Here is a 20,568-nt window from a genome sequence, read left to right on the forward strand (position 1 = left end):
AGATACTGTTCGATCTTTTGATTAGTACGTTCAGCAGCTCCGTTAGACTGAGGGTGATAGGCAGAGGAGAAGTTCAATTTGATGCCCATTTGAGAACAAAAGGATCTCCAGAAACGTGAGACAAATTGAGAACCTCTATCAGAAACAATCTCTGAAGGGATCCCATGTAGGCGAAAAACTTCTCTCGCAAAAATCTCCGCCAATTCAGGGGAAGTCGGAAGTTTAGGTAATGGCACGAAATGAGCCATCTTGGTAAATCTATCCACCACCGTGAGAATAACAGTCTGTCTTTTGGAAGCAGGCAAATCAACGATAAAGTCAATGGACAAACAGGACCAAGGTTTCTCAGGAATGTCCAAGGGGTGTAACAGGCCACATGGGGATGCATGAGATAGTTTAGTCTTGGCACAAGTCTCACAAGCTGCGACGAACTCCTCAATATCCTTACGAAGTGAAGACCACCAGAAATCCTTGGATATCAGAGAGTACGTCTTGCGAATACCAGGATGACCAGCTATTTTACTTTCATGAAAACATTGTAAGAGCTCCAGTTGAAGTTCAGGAGGAACAAAGTTTCTTCCCTCAGGAGTGTTTCCGGGAGCTAGATGTTGTGACTTCAAGATCTGGTCAAGTAGTGGGGAATGAATTTTGAGACTGGTATTAGCAATAATATTGCATTTGGGTACAATGGAAGACAAAAGTGGTTCAACTGAAGCAGAGGGTTCATATTGGCGAGATAGCGCATCGGCTTTAGAATTCTTTGACCCAGGTCTGTAAGTCAGAACGTAATTGAAATGGGTAAGAAACAACGACCAACGAGCCTGCCTGGAGGACAGACGCTTGGCCTCTCCGATATAAGACAAGTTTTTGTGGTCTGTCAGGATGGTAACAGGATGTAATGTACCCTCCAATAAATGTCTCCATTCTTTCAAAGCCTTGATAACCGCTAGTAATTCTCTGTCACCAATGTCATACCTGCTTTCAGTACCGGTCAATTTTTTAGAGAAAAATCCACATGGATGTAATGGTTTATCAACACCCAACCTTTGGGATAGAACAGCACCTAAACCAGTCTCTGATGCGTCTACCTCGAGCAAAAATGGCAGAGAAGTGTCAGGGTGAACTAAAATTGGAGCGGAAGCGAAAAGCTCCTTGAGAGTCTTGAACGCAAGGAGAGCTTCAGTAGTTCAATTCTTAGTGTCAGCCCCCTGTTTGGTCATGTTAGTGATAGGTGCAATAATGGAAGAATAGCCCTTAATAAAGCGCCTATAATAATTGGAAAAACCAATAAATCTCTGTATGGCTTTAAGACCTGTGGGTAAAGGCCACTCTAGAATGGATTGGAGCTTATCCGGATCCATCTTAAATCCCTCCCCAGAGATCACATAACCGAGAAAGGTTACCTGGGTTTGATCAAAGCTACATTTCTCCAACTTGCAGTACAAGCCATGCTGGAGAAGCTTGTGCAAAACCCTCCTGACCTGTTTGTGATGAATCTCAATGTCACTAGAATGAATGAGTATATCATCTAGGTATACAATGACGCACTCTTGCTGAAATTCCCTAAGAACCTCATTAATCAGATCTTGGAATACTGCTGGTGCATTGCATAACCCAAAAGGCATGACGGTATATTCATAGTGGCCATATCGAGTATTGAATGCCGTCATCCACTCATGTCCCTGCTGGATTCTCACCAAGTTATATGCCCCTCTGAGGTCTAACTTGGTGAAAATTGTAGAGCCCTTCAAACGATCGAAGAGTTCGGTGATCAAGGGAATCGGGTAGGCATTTTTAATGGTTATCTTATTCAGGCCTCGATAATCAATACAAGGTCTCAAAGAACCATCTTTCTTTTTAACAAAAAAAATCCAGCCCCGGCAGGGGAGGAGGACCTCCTGATGAATCCCTTGTCTAAATTCTCGTGAATATATTCCTCTAGGACTGAGTTCTCCTTTATAGATAATGGGTATACATGACCTCTGGGAGGCATGGTACCAGGGAGTAGGTTAATTTTGCAATCAAAGGACCTGTGTGGGGGTAAGGTATCGGCTTTCTTTTTGTCAAATACTGCCTTTAAATCTAGATACTGAGGCGGAATTTGTGTCTCTGTAGGATTGTCAGAGGTATTCGATGTATTAGTTAACCCAAGAGGTAAGACCTTCCGCAAGCATTTTTCTTGACAATTCTCTCCCCATGAAACTATCTCCCCTGATTCCCAATTAATAATAGGGTTGTGTCTCCTCAGCCAGGAGTACCCCAGAACTATGGGAATAGACGGAGAAGAAATGAGCATCAAGGATATATCCTCTTTATGCAGGATGCCAACAGTCAAGTTAATCGGTATGGTCTCATGAAAAATAACAGGCTCAAGTAACGGTCTACCATCGATGGCCTCAACAGCCAGAGGTGTCTCTTTTAACTGGGATGGAATAGCATGCTTGGCAGCAAAACCCTGATCTATAAAGCTCTCAGCAGCTCCAGAATCGATTAGTGCCATAGTCTTAACTACTCCCTTCTCCCACTTTAAAGAAACGGGTAACACAAGCCTGAGCTCCTTGTAGTTGTGAATAGAGGACAAAGTAGAAACACCCAAGGCCTGTCCTCTAGAGGAACTTAGGTGCGAGCGTTTCCCGAACGATTGGGACAATTTAGGCGTAAATGACCCCTGACTCCACAATACATACATAAACCCTCCCTTCTCCTGTACTGTCTCTCCCTTTCAGTGAGATGAGTACTGCCTATCTGCATAGGTTCAGGAATACGTAAGTCTTCGAACTCAGAGATTTGAAAGGTAGGCGCTAGTTTAAAGGAGGGTCTACGGGTCCTATCTCGAGTGTTCTGCCTCTCTCTTAAGCGTTCATCAATACGAGATATAAAAGAAATTAAATCCTCCAAATTTTCAGGAAGTTCTCTAGTAGCGACCTCGTCAAGAATTATATCTGATAACCCATTCAGAAACACATCAATATAAGCCTGTTCGTTCCACTTAACTTCTGCCGCCAAGGATCTGAACTCTAGTGCATAATCCACAAGTGTTCGATTGTCCTGTTTAAGGCGCAACATTAATCTAGCTGCATTGACCTTTCTGCCAGGAGGGTCAAAAGTTCTTCTAAACGCAGCTACAAAGGCATTATAATTATAGACGAGTGGATTATCATTCTCCCATAAAGGATTGGCCCATCTCAAAGCTTTTTCAATGAGCAGAGTAATAATAAATCCAACTTTTGCTCTATCTGTAGGATAAGAGCGGGGTTGTAGTTCGAAATGGATGCTAATCTGGTTTAGAAAGCCACGACACTTCTCCGGTGACCCGCCATAACGTACTGGTGGGGTAATACGGGAAGAAGCACCTACAGTGGCTACCTCTAGACCTGAGACTGCAGGAGAGATAGAAGGAGTACGTGTCTCCTCAGGTGGGTTACTAGCACGAGACAAAAGTGCCTGTAGTGCCAAAGCCATCTGATCCATCCTATGTTCCATGGCGTCAAACCTGGGATCCGAAGAACCAAGCTGACTGTTTGTACCTGCAGGATCCATTGGCCCTGTCGTAATGTCAGGATCGGGACAGGGATCCAACACGCAGAGTACAAAGAGTGGAAAGGTACGTATACCGGGCCTTAGAATGGCCGGACTAACGTACCGAGAGTAAAGAATAGTCAGAGACAAGCCGAGGTCGAGGGAACGAGAAGACAGATAAGCGAGAGACAAGCCGGGTCAAGGGATAACAGAGAAACAGGGTAGTACAACGAGCCGAGACAAAACCAAAAGAGCAAACTAGAATACCAGAGCACTGAGTGACTAGACAAGCTAGAACCACGACAGGGCAATGAGCTGAAGTAAGGAGTAAGCTTAAATACCCTGGTTCTGGATGGAAATCACGCCTCTGAAAAGTACCGATTGGATATCGGACACTTGAGTGACAGATAGCTCGTGCTAGCGTCATGACGTCACGTATTGAGCGTCCTGCTAGAAAAGGACGTGGATTCCTCGCGGCCGGTGTTTAAGTGACTGGATGAACCGCGAGGAACGGAGAGGACAGCTCGCCTGGACGGATACACCACCAAGTCTCTACCTCCCTTAGAGGTAGAGGCCTCAGGTACCCTGACACTATCACTCTACGCCAGAGGTATCTAATCCCCTATAACCTCACTGTTTATTTAATATCACTCTACGTCAGAGGTATCTAATCCCCTATAACCTCACTGTTTATTTACTATCACTGTATGTCAGAGGTATCTAATCCTCTATAACCTCACTGTTTATTTACTATCACTGTATGTCAGAGGTATCTAATCCTCTATAACCTCACTGTTTATTTACTATCACTCTACGCCAGAGGTATCTAATCCCCTATAACCTCACTGTTTATTTAATATCACTCTACGTCAGAGGTATCTAATCCCCTATAACCTCACTGTTTATTTACTATCACTGTATGTCAGAGGTATCTAATCCTCTATAACCTCACTGTTTATTTACTATCACTGTATGTCAGAGGTATATAATCCCCTATAACCTCACTGTTTATTTACTATCACTGTATGTCAGAGGTAGCTAATCCTCTATAACCTCACTGTTTATTTACTATCACTGTATGTCAGAGGTATCTAATCCCCTATAACCTCACTGTTTATTTACTATCACTGTATGTCAGAGGTATCTAATACTCTAAAACCTCACTGTTTATTTACTATCACTGTATGTCAGAGGTATCTAATCCTCTATAACCTCACTGTTTATTTACTATCACTGTATGTCAGAGGTATCTAATCCCCTATAACCTCACTGTTTATTTACTATCACTGTATGTCAGAGGTATCTAATCCCCTATAACCTCACTGTTTATTTACTATCACTGTATGTCAGAGGTATCTAATCCCCTATAACCTCACTGTTTATTTACTATCACTGTATGTCAGAGGTATCTAATCCCCTATAACCTCACTGTTTATTTACTATCACTGTATGTCAGAGGTATCTAATCCCCTATAACCTCACTGTTTATTTACTATCACTGTATGTCAGAGGTATCTAATCCTCTATAACCTCACTGTTTATTTACTATCACTGTATGTCAGAGGTATCTAATCCTCTATAACCTCACTGTTTATTTACTATCACTGTATGTCAGAGGTATCTAATCCCCTATAACCTCACTGTTTATTTACTATCACTGTATGTCAGAGGTATCTAATCCCCTATAACCTCACTGTTTATTTACTATCACTGTATGTCAGAGGTATCTAATCCCCTATAACCTCACTGTTTATTTACTATCACTGTATGTCAGAGGTATCTAATCCCCTATAACCTCACTGTTTATTTACTATCACTGTATGTCAGAGGTATCTAATCCCCTATAACCTCACTGTTTATTTACTATCACTGTATGTCAGAGGTATCTAATCCCCTATAACCTCACTGTTTATTTACTATCACTGTATGTCAGAGGTATCTAATCCTCTATAACCTCACTGTTTATTTACTATCACTGTATGTCAGAGGTATCTAATCCTCTATAACCTCACTGTTTATTTACTATCACTGTATGTCAGAGGTATCTAATCCTCTAAAACCTCACTGTTTATTTACTATCACTGTATGTCAGAGGTATCTAATCCTCTATAACCTCACTGTTTATTTACTATCACTGTATGTCAGAGGTATCTAATCCCCTATAACCTCACTGTTTATTTACTATCACTGTATGTCAGAGGTATCTAATCCCCTATAACCTCACTGTTTATTTACTATCACTGTATGTCAGAGGTATCTAATCCCCTATAACCTCACTGTTTATTTACTATCACTGTATGTCAGAGGTATCTAATCCCCTATAACCTCACTGTTTATTTACTATCACTGTATGTCAGAGGTATCTAATCCCCTATAACCTCACTGTTTATTTACTATCACTGTATGTCAGAGGTATCTAATCCTCTATAACCTCACTGTTTATTTACTATCACTGTATGTCAGAGGTATCTAATCCCCTATAACCTCACTGTTTATTTACTACCACTGTATGTCAGAGGTATCTAATCCCCTATAACCTCTCTATTTATTTACTATCACTGTATGTCAGAGGTATCTAATCCCCTATAACCTCACTGTTTATTTACTATCACTGTATGTCAGAGGTATCTTATCCCCTATAACCTCACTGTTTATTTACTATCACTGTATGTCAGAGGTATCTAATCCTCTATAACCTCACTGTTTATTTACTATCACTGTATGTCAGAGGTATCTAATCCCCTATAACCTCACTGTTTATTTACTATCACTGTATGTCAGAGGTATCTAATCCCCTATAACCTCACTGTTTATTTACTATCACTGTACGTCAGAGGTATCTAATCCCCTATAACCTCACTGTTTATTTACTATCACTGTACGTCAGAGGTATCTAATCCTCTATAACCTCACTGTTTATTTACTATCACTGTATGTCAGAGGTATCTAATCCTCTATAACCTCACTGTTTATTTACTATCACTGTATGTCAGAGGTATCTAATCCCCTATAACCTCACTGTTTATTTACTATCACTGTACGTCAGAGGTATCTAATCCCCTATAACCTCACTGTTTATTTACTATCACTGTATGTCAGAGGTATCTAATCCCCTATAACCTCACTGTTTATTTACTATCACTGCATGTCAGAGGTATCTAATCCCCTATAACCTCACTGTTTATTTACTATCACTGTATGTCAGAGGTATCTAATCCCCTATAACCTCACTGTTTATTTACTATCACTGTATGTCAGAGGTATCTAATCCTCTATAACCTCACTGTTTATTTACTATCACGCTACGCCAGAGGTATCTAATCCCCTATAACCTCACTGTTTATTTACTATCACGCTACGCCAGAGGTATCTAATCCCCTATAACCTCACTGTTTATTTACTATCACTGTATGTCAGAGGTATCTAATCCCCTATAACCTCACTGTTTATTTACTATCACTGTATGTCAGAGGTATCTAATCCCCTATAACCTCACTGTTTATTTACTATCACTCTACGCCAGAGGTATCTAATCCCCTATAACCTCACTGTTTATTTAATATCACTCTACGTCAGAGGTATCTAATCCCCTATAACCTCACTGTTTATTTACTATCACTGTATGTCAGAGGTATCTAATCCTCTATAACCTCACTGTTTATTTACTATCACTGTATGTCAGAGGTATCTAATCCTCTATAACCTCACTGTTTATTTACTATCACTCTACGCCAGAGGTATCTAATCCCCTATAACCTCACTGTTTATTTAATATCACTCTACGTCAGAGGTATCTAATCCCCTATAACCTCACTGTTTATTTACTATCACTGTATGTCAGAGGTATCTAATCCTCTATAACCTCACTGTTTATTTACTATCACTGTATGTCAGAGGTATATAATCCCCTATAACCTCACTGTTTATTTACTATCACTGTATGTCAGAGGTAGCTAATCCTCTATAACCTCACTGTTTATTTACTATCACTGTATGTCAGAGGTATCTAATCCCCTATAACCTCACTGTTTATTTACTATCACTGTATGTCAGAGGTATCTAATACTCTAAAACCTCACTGTTTATTTACTATCACTGTATGTCAGAGGTATCTAATCCTCTATAACCTCACTGTTTATTTACTATCACTGTATGTCAGAGGTATCTAATCCTCTATAACCTCACTGTTTATTTACTATCACTGTATGTCAGAGGTATCTAATCCTCTATAACCTCACTGTTTATTTACTATCACTGTATGTCAGAGGTATCTAATCCCCTATAACCTCACTGTTTATTTACTATCACTGTATGTCAGAGGTATCTAATCCCCTATAACCTCACTGTTTATTTACTATCACTGTATGTCAGAGGTATCTAATCCCCTATAACCTCACTGTTTATTTACTATCACTGTATGTCAGAGGTATCTAATCCCCTATAACCTCACTGTTTATTTACTATCACTGTATGTCAGAGGTATCTAATCCCCTATAACCTCACTGTTTATTTACTATCACTGTATGTCAGAGGTATCTAATCCCCTATAACCTCACTGTTTATTTACTATCACTGTATGTCAGAGGTATCTAATCCTCTATAACCTCACTGTTTATTTACTATCACTGTATGTCAGAGGTATCTAATCCTCTATAACCTCACTGTTTATTTACTATCACTGTATGTCAGAGGTATCTAATCCTCTAAAACCTCACTGTTTATTTACTATCACTGTATGTCAGAGGTATCTAATCCTCTATAACCTCACTGTTTATTTACTATCACTGTATGTCAGAGGTATCTAATCCCCTATAACCTCACTGTTTATTTACTATCACTGTATGTCAGAGGTATCTAATCCCCTATAACCTCACTGTTTATTTACTATCACTGTATGTCAGAGGTATCTAATCCCCTATAACCTCACTGTTTATTTACTATCACTGTATGTCAGAGGTATCTAATCCCCTATAACCTCACTGTTTATTTACTATCACTGTATGTCAGAGGTATCTAATCCCCTATAACCTCACTGTTTATTTACTATCACTGTATGTCAGAGGTATCTAATCCTCTATAACCTCACTGTTTATTTACTATCACTGTATGTCAGAGGTATCTAATCCCCTATAACCTCACTGTTTATTTACTACCACTGTATGTCAGAGGTATCTAATCCCCTATAACCTCTCTATTTATTTACTATCACTGTATGTCAGAGGTATCTAATCCCCTATAACCTCACTGTTTATTTACTATCACTGTATGTCAGAGGTATCTTATCCCCTATAACCTCACTGTTTATTTACTATCACTGTATGTCAGAGGTATCTAATCCTCTATAACCTCACTGTTTATTTACTATCACTGTATGTCAGAGGTATCTAATCCCCTATAACCTCACTGTTTATTTAATATCACTCTACGTCAGAGGTATCTAATCCCCTATAACCTCACTGTTTATTTAATATCACTCTACGCCAGAGGTATCTAATGCTCTATAACCTCACTGTTTATTTAATATCACTCTACGTCAGAGGTATCTAATCCCCTATAACCTCACTGTTTATTTACTATCACTGTATGTCAGAGGTATCTAATCCCCTATAACCTCACTGTTTATTTACTATCACTGTATGTCAGAGGTATGTAATCCCCTATAACCTCACTGTTTATTTACTATCACCTTATGTCAGAGGTATCTAATCCCCTATAACCTCACTGTTTATTTACTATCACCTTATGTCAGAGGTATCTAATCCCCTATAACCTCACTGTTTATTTAATATCACTCTACGTCAGAGGTATCTAATGCTCTATAATCTCACTGTTTATTTACTATCACTGTATGTCAGAGGTATCTAATCCCCTATAACCTCACTGTTTATTTACTATCACTGTATGTCAGAGGTATCTAATCCCCTATAACCTCACTGTTTATTTACTATCACTGTATGTCAGAGGTATCTAATCCCCTATAACCTCACTGTTTATTTACTATCACTGTATGTCAGAGGTATCTAATCCTATATAACCTCACTGTTTACTTACTATCACTCTACGTCAGAGGTATCTAATCCCCTATAACCTCACTGTTTATTTACTATCACTGTATGTCAGAGGTATCTAATCCCCTATAACCTCACTGTTTATTTACTATCACTGTATGTCAGAGGTATCTAATCCTCCATAACCTCACTGTTTATTTACTATCACTGTATGTCAGAGGTATCTAATCCTCTATAACCTCACTGTTTATTTACTATCACTGTATGTCAGAGGTATCTAATCCTCTATAACCTCACTGTTTATTTACTATCACTGTATGTCAGAGGTATCTAATCCCCTATAACCTCACTGTTTATTTAATATCACTCTACGTCAGAGGTATCTAATCCCCTATAACCTCACTGTTTATTTACTATCACCTTATGTCAGAGGTATCTAATCCTCTATAACCTCACTGTTTATTTACTATCACTGTATGTCAGAGGTATCTAATCCTCTATAACCTCACTGTTTATTTACTATCACTCTACGCCAGAGGTATCTAATCCCCTATAACCTCACTGTTTATTTAATATCACTCTACGTCAGAGGTATCTAATCCCCTATAACCTCACTGTTTATTTACTATCACTGTATGTCAGAGGTATCTAATCCCCTATAACCTCACTGTTTATTTACTATCACTGTACGTCAGAGGTATCTAATCCCCTATAACCTCACTGTTTATTTACTATCACTGTATGTCAGAGGTATCTAATCCCCTATAACCTCACTGTTTATTTACTATCACGCTACGCCAGAGGTATCTAATCCCCTATAACCTCACTGTTAGAGGTATCTAGCTGAAAGGGCTTCTCAAATAATTCTTTAACTTTTGTAAACTCTTTCTGTGAGTTTGTGTTCATTTAAAATAAAGATAATCTCAAAGTAAATCAATGTAACAATCTCCCTTCTGGTAAGAAATTTGTTCTCGATGCTCTGATTTCCAATGACCATGCCGCTGCAGGACAACGCATAATCTTCCATCATCAACACAAAGATTGAACAAACACTGTGAGAGCCCAAACCGAATTACAGTGAGATCTTTCGTCTTACAAATTTCCTTTCCTCGTCCCTCTGATCCTTCCGTCACGATGATTAAAAGCAGTTTCAGAGTTTTCAGAGTAATCATGTAGCAACATGAAGTGCTATTAATTAGATTTAAATCCCCATAATTTTATTATGTTTTGGTAAAGACCAAAGAGCATGTGAAAGAACTAAAGAAATATGTAATTATTGTCCTATTGCATAATATGTGCGTGATAGACGGGTAGATCAACAAACATATAGACAGACAAACTGACAGAACGACCGGTACACAGGAAGACAGACAGTTATAAAGACCAACTGACAGGAAGATTGACAAACAGACTGGTATAAAATCCAATAGACAGAAAGACAGACTGACCAACATGTAAACCAATAGACACCCCGATAGAGATAAATAGACACCCCATTATATAGAATGATAGATGGACAGCTATACAGATGGACAGATGGCTAGGAAGACTGTTTGTTTGTTTGTATGTTTGCTCTCCAGTGTTTTTATCTGTCTTTCTTTTCAGAAGAAGTACAATAAAGTCAAAAACATTTGGGGACATTAGTTCAGAAAGATTCATCAAGAAAAATAAATAAAACAAACTCAATGTGGCGAAACCGACCTCGCCACGTGTCCTTGGAGGGGGCTGCTTTCCCGCCTCTTGCCTTTGGACTATGGCCCTGGGAGATTGGGCCCTTTTACAAAACGTATTCATCCCTAACAGAGTGCATGTCACTCATTCTGGCCCTTTAAACACAGTGGGGCCATTCGGTACTTGCCCTGTGTGAGCGGTGATACCCCCAGATAGCTATGCCATGGAGCCCATTCATATAATGAAAGACTATGGGAAAGACTTTGGCTCCATGGCAATTAAACTGTATTTTTACTGTATGTAATAATTATGTTAATTGCTTATCTGAGGGGAGGGGATGTGTGGGTTGTACTATTACTTGATTGGTTGTTTTATGCCTCCCCCTGGATGTGTCCTGTATGTGCACAACTGTAATAAAAAGCAGGCTGGGTGTTCCAGACCTGAGATTCTGCTTGACCCTCAAACCGATGTGTCGTCTCGTTTTTGGGGGAATTGGATTGTATGCTGACTGCCAGGAGTGTAAGCGGATTGTATGCTTTTCCTGTTCGGCTGATTCCAGGGTTCGTGTGTTTCCAGTTCGGGAGTTGGAAGATTTGTACAGTTTGCAGTCCGGGAGATTGGTGTTTGCAGTAGCTGCTGGTCTATGGGAAAGGGGGATATCGCCTAAACTGGGTTTTATCCTCTTGTAAGTGAAACGGTCCGTTACAATTGGTGGCAAGCGGCGGGATCGTTCCTACAACCAGAAGGACAGCTACAGGAAACACCATCCCCTGGATTTACAAAGTGAGGGCAACGCCAGTACATGTACAGCGCCCCTATCTACAAGGAACCAACTTCAGCAGAGCAAGTATGGCACCCAGCTACACTCAGGAGGCGTTTAACAAAGAGTATGCCTCGCGGATGGCTCTCGTTACATTTGTCCCCTTTGAGAAATTCATGCAGTTGGTAAGGAGCCACGTAGACGAGTACCTGCGGTTCATGGCAGATCCAGCCAAAGGTATCGGTCCCCCTATCCGGTGGCAGAGTGCGTTTCCGGGACTCAAAGGAGTAACCCAGGGAGCAGAAGGTGCAGTCCTTCCTCCCCAGCGGCAGTGTGTGTCCCAGGGAGCAGAAGGTGTCGTCCTTCCTCCCCAGCGGCAGTGTGTGTCCCAGGGAGCAGAAGGTGCCGTCCTTCCTCCCCAGCGGCAGAGTAAGTCCCAGGGAGCTAAAGGTTCCGTCCTTCCTCCCCAGCGGCAGATTGTATCACAGGGAGCAGAAAGTGCCGTCCTTCCTCCCCAGCGGCAGTGTGTGTCCCAGGGAGCAGAAGGTGCCGTCCTTCCTCCCCAGTGGCGGTGTGTACCCCAGAGAGCTGAAGGTGCAATCCTTCCTCCCCAGCGGCGGTGTGTGTCCCAGGGAGTAGGAGGTGCCGTCCTTCCTCCCCAGTGGCGGTGTGTACCCCAGGGAGCTGAAGGTGCAATCCTTCCTCCCCAGCGGCGGTGTGTATCCCAGGGAGCTGAAGGTGCTGTCCTTCCTCCCCAGCGGCAGTGTGTATCTGTCAGGATCGGGACAGGGATTCAACACGCAGAGCACAAACAGGTACAGGATACGTATACCGGACCTTAGAATGGCCGGACTAACGTACGGAGAATATAGAGAATGGTCAGAGACAAGCCGAGGTCGAGGGAACGAGAGGACAGGTAAGCGAGGAACAAGCCGGGTCAAGGATAACAGAGGTAAACAGAGTAAGTCAAACAAGCCAGGTCGGAACCAAAGGGATAACTGAAAATACCAGAGCACTGTGTGACTAGGCAGGCTAGAACCACAACAGGGCAATGAACAAATGAGAGAAGCACTGTTAAATACCCTGGCTCAGAAGGGTAGACACGCCTCCGACGAGTCCTGATTAGTCTCCAAACAATTGAGTGACAGGTCGTTCCGGGTTGGCGTCATGACGTCGACTTCCGGACGTCATGCTACAAAAGGAAGTGACTCCCTCGCGGCCGGCGTTTATGTGACCGGGTGGACCGCGAGGAACATGGGAAACAGACCGTCCGGATGGATAGACGTCTAAGTCTCTACCTCTCCCAGAGGTAGAGACCTCAGGTACCCTGACAGTACCCCCCCTCTCAGATACGCCCACAGGGCGGAATGAACCGGGACGAGATGGGAAGCGGAAGTGAAACGCCCTGCGGAGACGAGGAGCATGAACATCCTCTTGAGGCACCCAACTCCTCTCCTCAGGACCATATCCCTTCCAATCGACCAGATATTGTACTCTCCCCCGGGAGATTCGAGAATCGATGATAGCGTTAACCTCATACTCCTCCTGACCCTCCACCTGAACAGGGCGAGGGGAGGAGACCGTGGAGGAAAATCTGTTACAGACTAGTGGTTTCAGCAATGAAACATGAAATGAGTTAGGGATGCGTAAGGCAGATGGAAGAGCTAGACGATACGCAACTGGGTTAATTCGAGTCAGCACCCTGTAGGGTCCAATATAACGAGGAGCGAACTTCATGGAAGGCACTTTTAAACGAATGTTTCTTGTACTCAACCATACTCTATCACCTGGAACAAACACCGGAGCCGCCCTTCTACGTTTATCAGCGTGTTTCTTAACCAGCATAGAATTGTGCAGAAGAATTTGTCGAGTCTGATCCCACAACTTCCTCAAATTGGCAACATGAACATCAACCGACGGTAACCCTTGGGAAGGAGAAGCCGAGGGAAGAATAGATGGATGAAAGCCATAATTCATGAAGAAGGGGCTTGAATGAGTAGAATCACAAACGAGATTGTTGTGTGCAAACTCCGCCCAAGGAATCAAACCAACCCAATCGTCCTGGTGTTCAGAAACAAAACAACGTAAATATTGTTCAATCTTTTGGTTGGTGCGTTCAGCAGCTCCGTTAGACTGAGGATGATAAGCAGAAGAGAAATTCAATTTGATACCCAGTTGAGAGCAGAAGGACCTCCAAAAACGGGAAACAAATTGGGAACCTCTGTCAGACACAATTTGGGAGGGTATCCCATGTAAACGAAAAATCTCCCTTGCGAATATCTCTGCCAATTCGGGGGAAGACGAAAGTTTAGGCAGAGGAACGAAGTGAGCCATTTTGGTGAATCTGTCAACCACGGTGAGGATAACAGTTTGTTTTTTAGAGATAGGTAAATCGACAATGAAGTCCATAGCTAAACAGGACCATGGCTTCTCTGGAACCTCTAAGGGATGCAAAAATCCACATGGGAGCGTATGAGGTTGCTTAGTCTTAGTACAGACCTCACACGTACCGATGAAATCCTTAACATCCTTACGTAAAGCAGGCCACCAGAAATCTTTGGAGATTAAAGCATAGGTCTTGCGAATGCCAGGATGCCCAGCTACCTTGCTGTTGTGGAAACACCGTAACACTTCCAGTTGGAGAGCAGGAGGAACGAAGTGTCTATCCCCAGGAGTCTGTTTAGGAGCTAGATGTTGTAACTTCATGATCTCAGCAAGCAACGGAGAATGAATCCTGAGATTCGTGTTAGCGATGATATTACATTTAGGAACTATCGAGGAAAGAACTGGCTCAGCTATAGTGGACGGTTCATATTGACGAGATAAAGCATCGGCTTTAGAGTTCTTAGAACCAGGTCTATAAGTAAGCACATAATTGAAGTGAGTCAGGAATAAGGACCAGCGAGCTTGCCTGGCAGATAGGCGCTTAGCCTCCCCAATATAGGACAAGTTCTTGTGGTCCGTTAGAATCGTAACAGGATGTAGGGTCCCTTCTAATAAATGTCTCCACTCCTTTAGAGCCATAATGACCGCTAACAGTTCCCTGTCACCGATGTCATATCTGCTTTCAGGGCCAGATAGTTTCTTAGAGAAAAAACCACAAGGGTGTAACGGTTTGTCCACCTCTAACCTTTGTGACAGAACAGCACCTACTCCCGTCTCAGAGGCATCGACCTCGAGTAGGAACGGCAGAGTCGTATCAGGATGGACTAAAATTGGGGCAGAAGCAAAAAGTTCTTTGAGAGTCTTGAAAGCAACAAGGGCCTCAGTAAACCAGGTCTTAGTATCAGCCCCTTGTTTGGTCACATTGGTAATAGGCGCAATAATAGAAGAGTATCCCTTAATAAAGCGCCTATAATAATTAGAAAAACCAATAAACCTCTGAATCGCCTTGAGTCCCTTAGGCAATGGCCAATCTAAAATAGATTGGAGTTTGTCAGGATCCATCTTAAAGCCTTCCCCAGAAATCACGTAACCAAGAAAGTCTATCTGAGACTGGTCAAAACTGCATTTCTCCAATTTACAGTATAAGCCATGTTGCAGAAGTTTGTGCAATACCTTTCTGACTTGTCTGTGGTGGGTCTCAATGTCCCTAGAGTGTATAAGTATGTCATCCAGGTATACAATAACACAATCATGTTGAAACTCCCTAAGAACTTCATTAATCAAATCCTGAAATACTGCCGGAGCATTACAAAGACCAAATGGCATAACCGTGTATTCATAGTGACCATAACGGGTATTGAACGCTGTCATCCACTCGTGTCCATGCTGGATTCTCACCAAGTTATACGCCCCTCTGAGATCTAACTTGGTGAAAATTTTAGAGCCCTTTAAACGATCAAACAGCTCGGTAATCAAAGGAATCGGATAGGCATTTCTGATGGTTATCTTATTCAAACCTCGGTAATCAATACAAGGTCTGAGAGTACCATCCTTCTTTTTAACAAAAAAAAAACCAGCCCCGGCGGGAGAAGAGGATCTCCTAATGAATCCTTTTTCTAGATTCTCACGAATATATTCCTCTAGAACTGAGTTCTCTTGAGTGGATAGAGGATATACATTGCCCCTCGGAGGCATAGTACCAGGTAGAAGCTTAATTTTACAATCAAATGACCTGTGTGGAGGTAAGGTATCAGCATTCTTCTTGTCGAATACTGCTTTTAAGTCCTGGTAGAGAGATGGTATCTGTCTCTCTGTAGACTGAGTGGAAGTACCTGGTGTGTTTATTACAGCCAATGGAGAAACCCTGCGTAAACACCTCTCCTGGCAGCCCTGACCCCATGAGAGTATCTCCCCTAACTCCCAATCGATAATAGGGTTATGTCTTTTTAACCAAGGGTACCCCAGGACTATGGGGACAGAAGGGGACGAAATGAGCATAAGTGATAACTTTTCCTCGTGTAAGATACCAACAGTTAAGTTAACGGGTATGGTCTCACGGGAGATAACAGGCTCAAGTAAAGGTCTACCATCTATGGCCTCAACGGCCAAGGGTGTATCCCTTAACTGGGATGGGATAGTGTGTTTAGTAGCAAAGGCTTGGTCGATAAAATTCTCAGCAGCTCCGGAATCTATCAAAGCCATAGTCTTTAGTACTCCCTTCTCCCAAGTTAAAGAAACTGGTAGCAGAAGCCTGTGATCTTTATAATTATGAGTAGAGGACAAAATAGAAACACCCAAGGCCTGTCCTCTAGAGAAACTTAGGTGCGAGCGTTTCCCGAGCGATTAGGACAATTCAGGCGTAAGTGACCTCTGACTCCACAATACATGCATAATCCCTCTCTTCTCCTGTACTGTCTCTCTTCTTCTGAGAGGCGAGTATTGCCTATCTGCATAGGTTCAGGAAACAGTGAGGTAGTGGAATCAGGACTTTGAAATGCGGGAGCTAATTTAAAGGAAGGTCTAAGGTTCCTCTCTTGAGTGTTTTGTCTCTCTCTTAAAAGCTCATCAATACGAGAAATGAACGAAATTAAATCCTCCAAATTTTCAGGGAGTTCTCTAGTAGCAACCTCATCAAGGATTACATCTGATAGCCCGTTCAAAAATACATCTATATAAGCCTGCTCATTCCACTTAACTTCTGACGCCAGAGACCTGAACTCTAGTGCATAATCCACAAGTGTTCGGTTCTCCTGTCTCAGGTGCAACAGTAATCTGGCTGCATTGACCTTTCTACCAGGGGGGTCAAAAGTTCTTCTAAAGGCAGCTACAAAGGCATTATAATTATATACTAACGGGTTATCGTTCTCCCATAGTGGGTTGGCCCATCTCAGAGCTTTCTCAATGAGTAAGGTGATAATAAATCCAACCTTTGCCCTATCTGTAGGATAGGAATGAGGTTGCAATTCAAAGTGGATACTAATCTGGTTTAAAAAAAAACGACACTTCTCAGGTGAACCACCATAACGTACTGGTGGGGTAATGCGGGAGGAGGCACCTACAGTGGCTACCTCTAGGCCAGAACTTACAGGGGAGATAGAAGTAGTACGTGTCTCCTCTGGTGGATTATTGGCACGCGATAATAACGCCTGTAGCGCTAGGGCCATTTGATCCATTCTGTGTTCCATGGCTTCGAACCTAGGATCAGAGGGACCAAGCTGACTGTTTGTACTTGCAGGATCCATTGGCCCTGTCGTAATGTCAGGATCGGGACAGGGATCCAACACGCAGAGCACAAACAGGTACAGGATACGTATACCGGACCTTAGAATGGCCGGACTAACGTACGGAGAATATAGAGAATGGTCAGAGACAAGCCGAGGTCGAGGGAACGAGAGGACAGGTAAGCGAGGAACAAGCCGGGTCAAGGATAACAGAGGTAAACAGAGTAAGTCAAACAAGCCGGGTCGGAACCAAAGGGATAACTGAAAATACCAGAGCACTGTGTGACTAGGCAGGCTAGAACCACGACAGGGCAATGAACAAATGAGAGAAGCACTGTTAAATACCCTGGCTCAGAACGGTAGACACGCCTCCGACGAGTCCTGATTAGTCTCCAAACAATTGAGTGACAGGTCGTTCCGGGTTGGCGTCATGACGTCGACTTCCGGACGTCATGCTACAAAAGGAAGTGACTCCCTCGCGGCCGGCGTTTATGTGACCGGGTGGACCGCGAGGAACATGGGAAACAGACCGTCCGGATGGATAGACGTCTAAGTCTCTACCTCTCCCAGAGGTAGAGACCTCAGGTACCCTGACAGTATCCCAGGGAGCTGAAGGTGCCGTCCTTCCTCCCCAGCGGCAGTGTGTACCCCAAGGAGCTGAGGGTGCCGTCCTTCCTCCCCAGCGGCAGTGTGTACCCCAGGGAGCTGAAGGTGCCGTCCTTCCTCCCCAGCGGCAGTGTGTACCCCAGGGAGCTGAAGGTGCAATCCTTCCTCCCCAGCGGCAGTGTGTATCCCAGGGAGCTGAAGGTGCCGTCCTTCCTCCCCAGTGGCAGTGTGTACCCCAGGGAGCTGAAGGTGCAGTCCTTCCTCCCCAGCGTTAGTGTGTATCCCAGGGAGCTGAAGGTGCCGTCCTTCCTCCCCAGCGGCAGTGTGTACCCCAGGGAGCTGATGGTGTCGTCCGTCCTCCCCAGCGGCAGTGTGTAACCCAGGGAGCCGAAGGTGTTGTCCTTCCTCCCCAGCGGCAGTGTGTACTCCAGGGAGCTGAAGGTGTAAGCCTTCCTCCCAGTGGCAGTGTGTACCCCAGGGAGCTGAGGGTGCAATCCTTCCTCCCCGGCACCAGTATGTACCCCAGGGAGCTGAGGGTGCAATCCTTCCTCCCCAGCGACAGTGTGTACCCCAGGGAGCTGAGGGTGTTGTCCTTCCTCCCCAGCGGCAGTGTGTCCTGCAGGGAGCAGAGACCGTCAGTCTCACACCCCAGCAGCAGGACAAAATAATGAAAGGGGAGACAGCTGGTCCCCCTCTCCACCAGCAGAGAGAGTGTCAGGGAGAGGAGCCTGTTAACCCCTCTCCCCAGCGGCAGTTGACAGTCCAGAGAGAGGAGCTTGTTACACCCTCTCTCCAGCGGCAGCCTAACCCACCAAGGGGAGATGTTGAGCCCCGCAACTGTGCAGATGGGACCGTAGTCTCTGCACTTACAGCCCAAGGGGTAGGGACGGTCGGTCCTGTCCCCCATCCACAGAGCAGTATAGCCAGAGGGGAGACAGTCGGTCTCTCCCTCCCACAACCAGGCTCCAACCAGGCTACTTCTGCGGTAGTACTGGCACCAGGGCAGAGTACCGCTGGTCTCTGCCCACTCAGCAACCCACCAAGGCAGACTACCAGTCCCCCACACAGCCGTGGTGAGACACCTGGACCAGGACAAAGTTCTCCTCTATCCAGGTGTAGTAACCAGTTATTGTGGGTGGGCTGTACTGCTGTTTCTGTTTTGTGGGTGGGTTGCTGGACTAACCAGGGCACTGACCGGCAGGAGGCCAGATACCCTGTTAGTCTGGGGGGTAAAGGGGAGAAGTGTGGCGAAACCGACCTCGCCACGTGTCCTTGGAGGGGGCTGCTTGCCCGCCTCTTGCCTTTGGACTATGGCCCTGGGAGATTGGGCCCTTTTACAAAACGTATTCGGCCCTAACAGAGTGCATGTCACTCATTCTGACCCTTTAAACACAGTGAGGCCATTCAGTACTTGCCCTGTGTGAGCGGTGATACCCCCAGATAGCTATGCCATGGAGCCTATTCATATAATGAAAGACTATGGGAAAGACTTTGGCTCCATGGCAATTAAACTGTATTTTTACTGTATGTAGTAATTATGTTAATTGCTTATCTGAGGGGAGGGGATGTGTGGGTTGTACTATTACTTGATTGGTTGTTTTATGCCTCCCCCTGGGTGTGTCCTGTATGTGCACAACTGTAATAAAAAGCAGGCTGGGTGTTCCAGACCTGAGATTCTGCTTGACCCTCAAACCGATGTGTCGTCTTGTTTTTGGGGGAATTGGATTGTATGCTGACTGCCAGGAGTGTAAGCGGATTGCATGGTTTTCCTGTTCGGCTGATTCCAGGGTTCGTGTGTTTCCAGTTCGGGAGTTGGAAAATTTGTACAGTTTGCAGTCCGGGAGATTGGTGCTTGCAGTAGCTGCTGGTCTATGGAAAAGGGGGATATCGCCTAAACTGGGTTTTATCCTCTTGTAAGTGAAACGGTCCGTTACACTCAAATTTCTTTGTTGTGTTTACTTTAGCTCCAAAATTAGGCATAGAAGAAAAAAAAAAAAAGTATGCGATGATACAGGTCAGGACTGGCAAATCAAAGTATTTTTAACCTACCTGGAAAGGTCACAGTATGTGACTACTACCTGGAAAGGTCACAGTATGTGAGTACTACCTGGAAAGGTCACAGTGTGTGAGTACTACCTGGAAAGGTCACATTATGTGAGTACTACCTGGAAAGGTCACAGTATGTGAGTACTACCTGGAAAGGTCACAGTATGTGAGTACTACCTGGAAAGGTCACAGTATGTGAGTACTACCTGGAAAGGTCACAGTATGTGAGTATTACCTGGATAGGTCACAGTATGTGAGTATTACCTGGATAGGTCACAGTATGTGAGTACTACCAGGAAAGGTCACAGTATGTGAGTACTACCTGGAAAGGTCACAGTATGTGAGTACTACC

Source organism: Pelobates fuscus, chromosome 7, assembly GCF_036172605.1.
Source record: "Pelobates fuscus isolate aPelFus1 chromosome 7, aPelFus1.pri, whole genome shotgun sequence".
Classification (NCBI taxonomy): domain Eukaryota; kingdom Metazoa; phylum Chordata; class Amphibia; order Anura; family Pelobatidae; genus Pelobates; species Pelobates fuscus.